This window comes from Vipera ursinii, assembly GCF_947247035.1.
Source record: "Vipera ursinii genome assembly, chromosome: 2".
Taxonomy (NCBI): Eukaryota; Metazoa; Chordata; class Lepidosauria; order Squamata; family Viperidae; genus Vipera; species Vipera ursinii.
This window is the reverse complement of record NC_139513.1, coordinates 34,464,278-34,477,863: the sequence shown is the minus strand read 5'-3', so window position 1 is coordinate 34,477,863 and position 13,586 is coordinate 34,464,278.

Here is a 13,586-nt window from a genome sequence, read left to right as displayed (position 1 = left end):
TTCAAACAACCAGGTTTTTAAGTCCCAGCGAAACGAGCGAAGGTCAGGGGCAGTCCGAAGTTCCATCGGCAGTTCATTCCAAAGGGCAGGTGCACCCACAGAGAACGCCCTCCCCCTGGGAATCACTCGCCGGCAATCTCTAACCGGTGGAACCCTAAGGAGGCCCTCCCTGTGGGCGGGCACAGGACGATGGGAAGCTGATGCTGGCAGCAGGTGCTCCCTAAGGTAATCTGGACCCATGCCATTTAGGGCTTTATAGGTCATCACCAGCACCTTGAATCTCAATTAAATGTGCAGATGAGGTTTGTTTATTCCCAAACTGAATTCTCTCTCTCTCTCTCTCTCTCTCTCTCTCTCTCTCTCTCTCTCTCTCTCTCTCTCTCTCTCTCTCTCTCTCTCTCTCTCTGTGTGTGTGTGTGTGTGTGTGTATTCCTAAGAGCAGGAATTGGACTTGAACATTTGTATCTTTGTTTCTGTTCTTGAGAAGAAAGTCACATAAGATTAGCTATCTCTTAGACCAAAGGTGGGGAACTCTGGCCTTTTTATGACTTGTGGACTTCAACTCTCAATTCCTCAGGAATTCTGGGAATTGAAGTCCAGAAGTCATAAAGGGGCCAGAGTTCCCCACCTCTGTCTCAGACAAAGGGACACAAATAAATCCTTAACTCTGTAAGGATTTATTTGTGTCCCTTTGTTTGAGACAGAGATGGGGAACTTTGGCCCCTTTATGACTTCTGGACTTCAATGCAGTGATGAGGATTCAGCGCCCTTGAAATCAGACCTCAATCAGAAATAACATCCAAATAAATGGATATAGGATTACTACTTTAAGCTCAAGGAAGAAGTGTTCACATGACACTCATTCAACTAATGCATTTCACTGCAGAAAAGTAAATAGCCATGACTTCCAATATACATCAAAGATTCTTCAGTCTGAGGGATGTCAAAATTTGAAGATGACAGCATTTCCAGCATATCTGAAATAATTAGTATCTTTGCTTTAACATTTCAGAATTTTTGACAATTTGCATCTCTGCCAAGCTTTGCTCAAACCCTTCTTTGCCCCTTAGGTTGAGCTTGGCTACATTCACTCATGTCATAGGCTTGGTAAATAAATGTACACAAACTGCCACAGAGTATTAGTAGATTCAAATATTAGTAAATTGATCAGGTCTCAATATTGCCAACTGGAATTCCTTGACCAACAGAGTTTGCAGCCTTCCCCTTCTGCCATCATGGGTAGGATGGGCCAATCCCATTGGGATGAGATGGTTCCTCAGATAATCTGGCTCCATGCATTATATGGGGTCTGACGGCATCTGTCATTCTTAAGTTCAGATATTTTGTACAAAATAATGTATGTTCATAAAAGAAGTGTACCAAAAAGTATTGTAGCAGGTATATAATGGTTTAGATTGATACAGGGTATCCCTACTGAGGAGGACATTTTTTGAATTTATGGGATTTTAATTTTTAAATCTGCAGGATTTATTTATTTGTTAAATAAACGTATCTCATTGCCAAACACATCCTTTTTCTTTTCTTTTCTCTCCTCTCCTCTCCTTCTCTATTTGTCTCTCCCTCACTCCAACATAAAATACTTCCTTAATCATTATTTAATTCAGAATACTGCATTCATGCACACACAAATATTTTAAAGACAATACTGAACAAATTAAAAAGTTTAATACTGTCTTTCCCTCCTTTTTATCTTTTCAGTATGACAGGTGAAAGACTAATATAAAACAGATAAGGACAATGATAAGGACATCAGAGTGTTATTGACTGTTTCATTGAAATTATTAGTAGGCCAGTATCAATATGTTGTGTTGTGCCTCATCAGTTCTTCCTGTGAGGTGTTACTCAGCTTGAAAAAAGTATCTTTGCAGGTATAGCTAGTGGCTCATTAGCAATTCAACTGATTGCAAACAGAATACAAATGCATGCAAAATCAAACCAGTGCAGAAGAATAAGGCAGTTCTGACAAAAAGAAAACAACAACAAAAACCTGCATTGTCTCAGAGCCTTCTGCTTCCCAACAAATTATTCTTATACAGACTTTTTTAAAGAATAGGATAGGGCTCAGTCTTCCTCTTTCAATAATGCAGAGAGTTACACCCCAGAAAGTAGGGAAGGTTAATACAATATCTAAATTTGATTAAGATTCATTCAGAGAAACTAAATAATACAGATTATGTTTGTGTATTTGAAACAGAGAAAAAGAACATATTGGACCTGTGTGTGCATGCACAAATATTGACTGTACAAAGGAAAGCTGAATAGGTCTAGCAGTCCAAAATTGGTTGACACGCACTAAATAGTTCTCCATCCTTTTTGAGTGATTGCTCAAGCTCTACAAAGAGAAAATGTGTCTGTCTGTCTGTCTGTCTATCTATCTATCTATTATCTATTTATTTTCCATGTTTCTAAACTTCCCATCTCCTTCAGACATTATTAAAATATAATATTTTCACCCAGCAGGAGCTCTGTTCAGACATGTAATTGCACTGAATGAGTGGAGTTAAACATGCTACCTTTATGAGGTTCACTGAATGACTAGAAAGTCATTCTTTTTTCAAATGAAAGGTCCTTCAGACTTTCCAATTTAACATAAAGTAGTCAAAAGAAGCTTAACCTGTGTTATCAGGTCACCTTATTCTCTTTGGCCTATTTGCAAACAAAACTAGAATAACTGTCAGGACCCACCCCAATCCACGTCTTAGGAAAACAAAAACTCTTGGAGTCAGTTCTAGTCCAAAAGGAATTTTTACTAGGACATGCTTGGTTGTGAAAATACAAGACAGGACTTAGTATTGTTTTACAAATTGAAACTTTATAAAGGGTTCCCGGTTCAGCCCCCTTTCCCTCAACCCCATTTGGTCAGCCCCCATCATTTTACTTCGTGTCATCCCTTTCATGAGAAAAAAGGAACTTTGAATCTTTATGGTTATTGCCTTCTTCCTCTACAGATTTAAATGAAGACACAGGCCAGATGCCCTCTTCTCTAACCCTCTCTTTTGTTCCCCCAGTTCAAAAGGTTTCATTTGGTCTTTGAAATAACCTAAGGCAGGCTGAATCCACATGCGCTCCTCCTTCCTCGGGAGATGGCAGAATCCATGGGGGGGGCATAATGTTTTAAACATACATTTATGAATGTGATATAAATGGATTCTGACAATAACTTTCTGTGAATTTGTCATCCACAAGTACTTATGTGTCTTCCTTAAACTGATGCTTTAAACAACAAACTTGCATTTTATCTTTTTGGTAGTTTTCCTAAATGCAGATAGATCAGGAAACTGTTTCTAATCTATAAGAGAAAAAAAAGCTTGCATCTTCTGTTTTGAACAGGTGGCATGAAGGGCTTTCCAAATAGCCGAGCTAAATGAGTTATTTAATTCATTTATGATCTAATTAGATAACTCACCAATGATTTCCAGCACAAATATTTAGTCCTAATTACCCTTTATGATGCTTATGATCCAAGTCTGAATCTTGTTTTGTTATTTTAAAAGCTGAGCTATTTAGAGTTTGTTATACGGTATCTGGTTTTCAAGGATGATAGAAAGTCAGATTAGATTTTGATTCTACCTATATTTAGTTAATTAACAGTTAATTAGTATTTTCGCTGAATACCTGAGAAAAACTGCAGGAATTTCATGAAGAAACTATGAAGTGAAAAATATTTGGATTTGTACAGTGCAGCATTTAAAACACTGGAGCAAATTTAAAAATAATAGAGCTTAACACTATAGGCTCTTTTTGCTGCATTTTTTCTGGTGCATAGCTAGATCCATATAGTTTCCTGTTCAGGAATCTCTTGTGAAGCAAACAAGTGAAGAGGGTAGCCATAGCACTTGGACGTATATACTGCTCCACATTGCTTTATAACCCTCTCTAAGCAGTTCACAGAGTCCACATATTGCCCCCAACAATCTGGATCCTTATTACCGACCTCAGAGGGATGAGATTCTGAGTCAACTTTGAGCCAGTCAGGATCGAACTCCTGGCAGTGGGCAGAGTTAGCCTGAAATACTGAACTTTAACCACTGCACCATCAGGAGAGAACAGAGAGGGTCCCATTCTAAATCCTCTTGGATCAAACAAGCTCATCTGGTCCTGCATCCTGCCTGTCATAACAGCCAATCAGATTCTTTCCATTGAGCACAAAATCAGGGAATGGAGACAATAATCTCTATTTTTATCTATTTCCTTTTTTACATTTTTTATATAAATAACTCAAGCTGGCAAACTTATCCAATACCTCCCTCCTCTTATTTTCCCCACATCAACAACCCTGTGGGCTGAGAGTGAATGGCCCAAAGTCACCCAGATGGCTTTCATGGCCAAGGCTGGACTCAAACCCATGGTCTGTTGCTTTCTAGTCCTGTGCCTTAACCACTAAACCAAACTGGACCTCTAGATGTTGCTCTTTGCCCACCAGCAACTACAATTCAGAGTTACAAAGGGCATAGACATTCTGTTTAAATTGTAGTAATCCATAGACCATTCCTCCTCTATGAACTTATTTGACCTTTTATTAACCCTGAGAAATGCTTCCTTTTGTTGGTCTTAGGTTGTTCCCCATTGATCTGTGGTCAAAATTTAAGGCTCAAACCTATTCCTATAAGGTGCATCACAAACTGAATACTTACCTGCTTTTATTACAAGAAAGCCTGGTTTTTACGTGATCTATTTTTCAGGTCCCCTTCATGGATTACTGCCTTGTCGTGGCGAAGGGGCTTGCGTAATTCAATGAAGCTATGAGCTATGCCGTGCAGGGCCACCCAAGACGGAAAGGTCATAGCAGAGAGTTCTGACAAAACGTGATCCACTGGAGAAGGAAATGGCAAACCACTCCAGTATCTTTGCCATGAAAACCCTATGGACAGTACCAAAAGGCAAAACGATATGACGCTGGAAGATGAGCCCCTCAGGTCGGAAGGCGTCCAATATGCTACTGGGGAAGAGCAGAGGGCTAGTACTAGTAGCGCCAGAAAGAATGAAGCGACTGGGCCAAAGCCGAAAGGACGCTCAGCTGTGGATATGTCTGGTGGTGAAAGGAAAGTCCGATGCTGTAAAGATTTTTTCTCCATAGGAACCTGGAATGTAAGATCCATGAATCAAGGCAAGCTGGACGTGGTCAAACAAGAGATGACAAGACTGAACATCGACATCTTAGGTATCAGCGAACTAAAATGGACAGGAATGGGTGAATTTAATTCAGATGACCATCAGGTATACTACTGTGGGCAAGAATACCTCAGAAGAAATGGAGTAGCCTTAATAGTCAATAAAAAAGTAGGAAAAGCAATACTGGGATACAATCCTCAAAATGACAGAATGATCTCAGTTCGAATCCAAGGCAAACCATTCAATATCACAGTAGTGCAAGTCTATGCCCCAACCACCGGTGCTGAAGAGGATGAAATTGACCGGTTCTATGAAGCCCTACAGCACCTTATAGAACTAACACCCAAAAATGATGTCCTTATCATCATGGGGGATTGGAATGCTAAAGTAGGAAGCCAAAAGATAACGGGAATAACAGGCAAGTTTGGCCTTGGAGTACAAAATGAAGCAGGGCACAGGCTGATAGAATTTTGTCAAGAGAATACGATGGTCATAGCAAACACTCTTTTCCAACAACCCAAGAGACGGCTCTACACATGGACATCACCAGACGGTCAACACAGAAATCAGATTGACTATATGCTCTGCAGCCAAAGATGGAGAAGCTCTATACAGTCAGTAAAAACAAGACCAGGAGCTGACTGTGGATCAGACCATGAGCTTCTTGTTGCAAAGTTTAGGCTTAAATTAAAGAAAGTAGGGAAAAGCGCTAGGCCAGTCAGGTATGAATTAAATCATATCCCTGTTGAATATACAGTAGAGGTGACAAATAGATTTAAGGAATTATATCTGATAGACAGAGTGCCTGAAGAACTATGGACAGAGGTTCACAACATTGTACAACAGGTAGCAACCAAAACCATCCCAAAGAAAAAGAAATGCAAGAAAGCAAAATGGCTGTCTGAGAAAGCTTTGCAGATAGCTGAGGAAAGGAGGGAAGCGAAAGGCAAGGGAGAAAAAGAAAGATACGCCCAATTAAATGCAGAATTCCAAAGAATAGCTAGAAGAGATAAGAATGCCTTCTTAAATGAACAATGCAAAGAAATAGAAGAAAACAATAGAATAGGGAGGACCAGAGATCTTTTCAAGAAAATTGGACAGATGAAAGGAACGTTTCATGCAAAAATGGGCATGATAAAGGACCAAAATGGCAGGGACCTAACAGAGGCAGAAGAGATTAAGAACAGGTGGCAAAATTACACAGAAGAACTATACAAGAATGAGCTTAATGTCCCTGATAATCATAATGAGGTGGTCACTGACCTTGAGCCAGACATCCTAGAATGTGAAGTGAAGTGGGCCTTAGAAAAGCTGAGCAACAACAAAGCTAGTGGAGGTGACAGTATTCCAGCTGAGCTATTCAAAATCTTAAAAGATGATGCAGTAAAAGTGCTACACTCAATTTGCCAGCAAATTTGGAAAACCAACAGTGGTCACAGGATTGGAAAAGATCAGTTTACATTCCAATTCCAAAGAAAGGCAGTGCCAAAGAATGTTCAAACTATCGCACCATTGCACTCATTTCTCATGCTAGTAAAGTTATGCTTAAAATCCTACAAGCTAGACTCCAGCAGTATGTGGATCGAGAACTACCAGAAGTACAGGCAGGATTTCGAAGAGGCAGAGGAACTAGAGATCAAATTGCTAACATACGCTGGATCATGGAGAAAGCTAGAGAGTTCCAGAAAAACATCTACTTCTGCTTCATTGACTATGCTAAAGCCTTTGATTGTGTGGATCATAACAAACTCTGGCAAGTCCTTAAAGAGATGGGCATACCAGACCATCTTATTTGTCTCTTGAGAAACCTATATGCGGGCCAAGAAGCAACAGTGAGAACTGGACATGGAACCACTGACTGGTTCAAAATTGGGAAAGGAGTCCGGCAAGGCTGTATACTGTCACCTTGCCTATTTAACTTATATGCAGAGCACATCACGAGAAATGCAGGGCTAGATGAATCAAAAGTTGGAATTAAGATTGCTGGAAGAAACATCAACAACCTAAGATATGCAGATGATACCACTCTAATGGCAGAAAGTGAAGAAGAACTAAAGAGCCTCGTGTTGCGGGTGAAGAGGGAGAGTGCAAAAGTTGGGTTGAAACTTAACATTAAGAAAACCAAGATCATGGCATCCGGCCCTCTCAATTCCTGGCAAATAGATGGGGAGGAAATGGAGGTAGTGACAGATTTTATTTTCCTGGGCTCCAAGATCACTGCAGATGGGGACTGTAGCCAAGAAATTAAAAGACGCTTGCTCCTTGGGAGGAAAGCCATGGCAAATCTAGACAGCACACTAAAAAGCAGAGACATCACCCTGTCAACAAAAGTGCGTATAGTCAAGGCTATGGTCTTCCCAGTTGCAATGTATGGCAGTGAAAGTTGGACCATAAGAAAGGCTGAGCGCCAAAGAATTGAAGCCTTTGAACTATGGTGCTGGAGAAGACTCCTGCGAGTCCCTTGGACTGCAAGGCGATCAAACCGGTCAGTCCTAGAGGAGATCAACCCTGACTGCTCTTTAGAAGGCCAGATCCTGAAGCTAAAACTCAAATACTTTGGCCACCTAATGAGAAGGAAGGACTCACTGGAGAAGAGCCTAATGCTGGGAAAGATTGAGGGCAATAGAAGAAGGGGACGACAGAGAATGAGGTGGCTGGATGGAGTCATTGAAGCAGTAGGCGTGAGCTTAGATGGACTCCAGAAGATGGTAGAGGACAGGAAGGCCTGGAGGAACATTGTCCATAGGGTCGCGATGGGTCGGACACGACTTCGCAACTAACAACAACAACAACAACATTTTTCAGGTAATCAGAACACAGTGGTTTTTCCCCCCTCTATTAATTTATCTAAGTCTCTACATTACAGATAAGCCAGACTACAGAACATATTAAGTTGGGCTTATTTGATGTGGGTGTCCTCCAGATATGTAGATAAACCCCTCTCAACCAGGCCAGCTATTGCTGAGAAGTGTCCAAGATGGTAAATCTGTTTTGGAGACTTCTATTTAGATGTTTGGAAATAAGGTTGATTTTTGCTTGAAGCACTTCAAGTACTAGTCACTATGTTTGGATATAACTGAATACCTTGATATACAATTCTCTTTTTTCCTTAATAAAGTGAAGTAAGTGCCTGTACTGTTTATAATGTTAGTTTCTATCAGCTTGTAGAGCTGAATGAATATTTGATGTAAAGTTGGGTGAATATTACTAGCTTGTAGTATCTTCTGAAAGGGAGAAGGCTGCTAAATCTAAGATAAATATTTTATGCAAGCTGAAAATGTAGTTTTAAATTCATTAGCATTCTAAAGCCTGCTCCAATATATAGTGAAAGTATTGTTAATATATACAGTATTTTAAGAGGGAGAGAATAGCTTAGTTAATTTTCCTGTAATATTTGGGTGATAGTGAAGGTAACTTTTAATGAAAATATTCATCTTTCCCTAGGTCATTAACCTGAAATATTTTATTCTAATAGGGAGATTTACAGGAAGATATGAGTAATGAAATTTGGTTTTGTTTGCAATTTTATTTATTTTAGAAATTCTATGCCAATCATCTGATCAACTCAGAGTGGTAATATGACCTAAAAATATAAATATAATCCTTAAATAATATTCAACAAATTCCCAGAAAGCTCAACTTAATCAACCCCTAAATAGAAATAATATGTAACTTACAATGGTCATCAAGTTGCTATTGCTTTCTGTGTCAAATGACACTTAAAAAGAAATATCTTCAATATACTAGAAGATATACCAATATACCACACACACACACACACATATACATGGAGCATGTGGCAGGAACTCACCCTGGCCCGGAGCAGCAATGGGTCTTAGACGCGAGCCTGCAGATTGGCAGCCCAGCATTCTAAACACATGAGCCACCACGCTCCACTGCACTCTCTGTATAGTCTGTTGTGATACATTAAATATATTATTAATCTGACTGTGCATTCAATAAGTAACCGAGGAATTAAATTAGTAGGAGAAAACTATACAGGCAGAATTTCTTTCATGTCTTTTAGCTGTCAGAGTCAAAGACCATGCTCTTAACTCCATTTCATTTCCATCTACCAAAGCCATCTGACGAATTTTTCTCCACTTCTGGCAATGAGGTAAGATCTTTTCCTCAAGGTTCAGAGAACTGACTAGCTTAGCATGACAGATTGTGTGATACACTCTGCTATATGTACGCTTCAAGGCAAGGAAGGTTCCATAAAGGACTAGCCAGGAAATATGTTGTCACTGCTTTTCAGTAGAATATGTAGACAATATTTAAGGTAACCCTAATTGGAATTTTCCTATTCATTTACTGAGTTCCTTATTTAGCAAAGTATGTGTTTGTGAGTGCAAGTAAGCCAATTAGAGCCAGATGCTATGGCTTAAAATAATGCTTCTTTTAAAATGTTACATACTTCAGTTAAAAAAAAATCTGTAGTGATTTGGGTTATTTTTGTTGTTGATTGATTAAGCATGCCTGTGATCTTGTATTGTTGCCCAGTTGTTTTGGCCTCCTGTACATGTTGCAATTCTTACAGACTCACTGTAGTTGAGGAATTTCAGAAAAGCAAGCAGGAGAGAAACCTGGTCCAAATGTTTTTCATTGATCAGTCAAAAAGATCCAGTGTTACTTTTCTGAGTTTCCTTTCTGGCGGGGAGAAGAAAAAGGAAGACATAGTCCAGTGTTTCTCAACCCTGGCAGAACTCTACCAGCCAGCGTTTGCCAAGTCTGAGAAACACTGATGGAATCTATGCTTCTTGTAAGACTCTTGAGAATATCCATCTTCCAATCAGGGGAAAGTTAGGCAAGAACAGAGATACTCATTTGCTTGGTATCTCTACTGCTAATGCCCCCAGTGGCCAATAAGATAAAATATAATGTTTTTCTTCTGAATACGTTTTTTCTCTCCTTTTCTTGCTTTGCTCTGCCTAGAGGCAGAAGTAGCTTCCCACATAAATAAACCTACCCTTCATCAGAACTACTCGCTCCCTTCCTCCTTTTGTCCAACCTGCATCGTTGTGAATGAATTTTCTACACGATTGGCAAGGAGTTTCTATGATGGTGGTTATAGGCTCAGGATTAATTCCTGCAAATGTTCAGCAGGCATTCATCACAAGATGTTGGCGTGGCATGTATTTTCATTGATGACCATGACACACTGACACAGCCCCTTCACTATTTTGGTGGATGGATATTTTTTGTGTATTTCTCCACCACATCTAAATTCCCTTAGAACAGGTTTTTATGGACAAGATACCTTCATAGTCACTGCACATTTTTCCTTTGAGTCAAAATAAGAGTGCCAGAATTTATTTTTCTAAAGCTGAGCTGCTTTTAGCAATGCTACTTCAGCACTGGATTTAAAAGCTTGTTTTCACATCATCAGTCACTTACTGATGAAGACGATCAAATGTTTGTGGGAACCACTGAAAAATGTTTTGCTCCTATAAGGAATATGCCATTTGCTAATAGTTTTTTTTTAATCCCATTTATATCCCGCCCTTCTCTGAAGACTCAGGGCGGCTTACAATTTAAGCACAAACCAATGTACTTAGCAATGTACTTGCAACTAAACATCCCTGTGAAAATATGTGAAAGAAGCTACTAAGGTGTGGTGTGTGTGTGTAATGTTTCTGTAGTAAAATTCAACAAGGTTGTGGCTTGCATACCTGTAACTTAGCAACAGGTATATGGAATGTCTATTTGTAATAATGTGTGATTGTTTGACTAGGATGAAATCAGCGTCATATTGATGAATCAAATAAGACATTTTTACTTCTTTCAGATTTCTCCCTCTTGTAACTGAGTTTTTAATAAAGAGGGGGAGAATGTGTGTGTGTGTGTGTGTGTGAGAGAGAGAGAGAGAGAGAGAGAGGGAGAGAGAGAGAGAGAGAGAGAGAGAGAGAGAGAGAGAGAGAGAGAGAGAGAACATTTAAACATACGGAATCTTACTGTAAAATTGTTACACATGTGCTCACCTACTATCAGGCTCTAAAAACCAAGAAAGAGGTTCTTTTAAGCAGTTTTCTTCATTGTTCCTCACCTATAGACAGAACTACTTGCACCAATAAATATATACTCTGAAAACTACTAGGGAGGAGCCATCTTAACTCTCTCCCTCACAAACTATCTACACTTTTCTGTCTTTTGCTGCTCTAGAATGCACTCCCTCCCTCCTGGGGATCAAGACTGCATTCCACCACACCTACTTTTGACAATGAGAAAATTCAAGATTTTCTCTCAGCCTCCTTTTCCATGTTGATTTCAGCACAGGCTAGACCTCAGAGCATGATTGACTGCTGCCACCTATATCTAGTACAGGACATTTAGTAAGGTTATTTCCTGAAACTACACATAGTTTGATAGAAAAGATAACACCAAATGAAGGTAGAATTGAGAATGTGCAGTAGTTTGCAATAAAGCAAAGATGGGGATGAGGAGCTAAAGAATAATCAATAAGGAGCAAAACTGATAATGGAATCAATATTTTTGACTAGGAAGAAAGCCAGAAATCTGATGCATGGCACAAGAACAGAAGCCAGGAGATCATTGTGAAGGGCAAGCCAAAAAATAAAAGGAATACATTAAAGCCAGGAAGTCTTTGTTGCTTAGGCAACAAAGAAACAACACAATCAAGAAGTCCATTTATGGTGGTTCTTCAGCATGATTTGTATTTGTATTTGTATTTATTGGATTTTTATACCGCCCTTCTCCCGAAGGACTCAGGGCGGTGAACAGGGCATATAAATAGAGATACAAAAGTTAAAAAAAAGATTAAATAAATTGCCCAATTAAAACAGTTAATATAAAAACCCATAAAAACCCAGACGTTTCCCCATCAGGCCAGGCCAGCTTGTTCGAATAAATGGGTCTTTAACCCGCGCCGGAAGGAGCGGAGATCCGGTGCCATCCGGAGCTCCACCGGCAGTTGGTTCCATAAAGCCGGGGCGCCCACAGAGAAGGCCCTCCCCCTGGGGGCCGCCAGCTGACATTCTCTGACCGGAGGCACCCTGAGGAGGCCCTCTCTGTGGGAACGCACGGGGTGGATGATAAATGATAAAATAGAAACCTCAATCTTTCAACTTCATCACAAGTAAGCTGATGAAGAAATTTAATATATAACAAAGACTGAGTTTGTAATCAAACTATACATCAGTTGCAAAATTTTCCTATGTGCTGATAGAATCTAAAGATACTTGGATTATACCCCACATGGACAATGGTGGCATAATTTAATATCTGCTTCTAAAAACACATTAAAGTAGTTTGTATCTTTAAAAAGAGAGTGCATATTCCTCATTTTCACTCCCTCATTTGCCACATTGCCATCTTTTTGACCAGGAAGCTACTGTGTAGCTGGGTGAGAAAAATCAGCAGTTGGTTTTATGGTTGGAGAAGGGTGTGGGGATTCAAAGCTTAAATTCACCACATGAAAGACATTTACTTGACTGTTCTTTAAACATATTTTTGTCATTTTAGAAACAAGGCGACAGAACATTTTTGTCTTCGCAAGCATTTTGAGCACAATGTATTTGTCTGGTTGGCCCATAAAGTCTCTCTCTGTGTGTGTGTGCGTGTGTGTGTGTGTGTGAGAGAGAGAGAGAAAGAGAGACAGAGACAGAGAGAGACACAGAGAGACAGAGACAGAGAGAGACACAGAGAGACAGAGAATGCTAATGTCATTGTGTTATGACTCATTCCTTTATAAATAGCCCTTTGTACAATTGCAGCTGTGGGCTCCATTGTCTCTGCTCTGCTCCTGCTCCCCAAATCTGTAACAGTCAGGTGATTCCATTCTTGTATATCCCTGAAAAATGACCTGGAAAGAAATACACATCAACCATAGGAATTTTCCCCTCTTTGGCCTAGGCTTAAATTTGATTTAGAGTTTCCCAATGTGGGTGACAAATATCCCAGAAACACGAAGGCCAAAGGCTCTTAGAGGGACAGATGCATAAGAATGGACTTAAATTTATATTTGTACTTTGCAGGAAAATGTGACCTGAAATGTCAGTCACTTTTTGAAATTTGCATTTTTAAAAAATATTCTCTAAGTCAAAAATTGCAAATAAACTACATATGTTCTGGTGAGGCATAAACAATGATGCTAGTTGTTATGTAGTGGGCTCATAGTAATACCCAGACTACAAGTCTCCAGCGCTACAATTGGCTATCCCTAGGCAGCAATGGTTGTTTCAAACCTATTGGCTGCCACCTAGGGGCTAGACTATATATTGCGGCTAGTTGCAGCCATTTGCTCAGTACAGATTCTCGTCTTCATTCCTGCACCAAAGAATCCACTATTTAACCCTGGCAATGAGGGTGGGATCCTGCTTCACTAAAAAAGAGTTGAAGTCTATGAGGGGAAGGAAGTGCACACCAGAGGGAAAAGGCATTTTCTCCCCCGCTCTCTCAAGATCAGCTAGCAAGCTACGCTAGCGACCTCATGC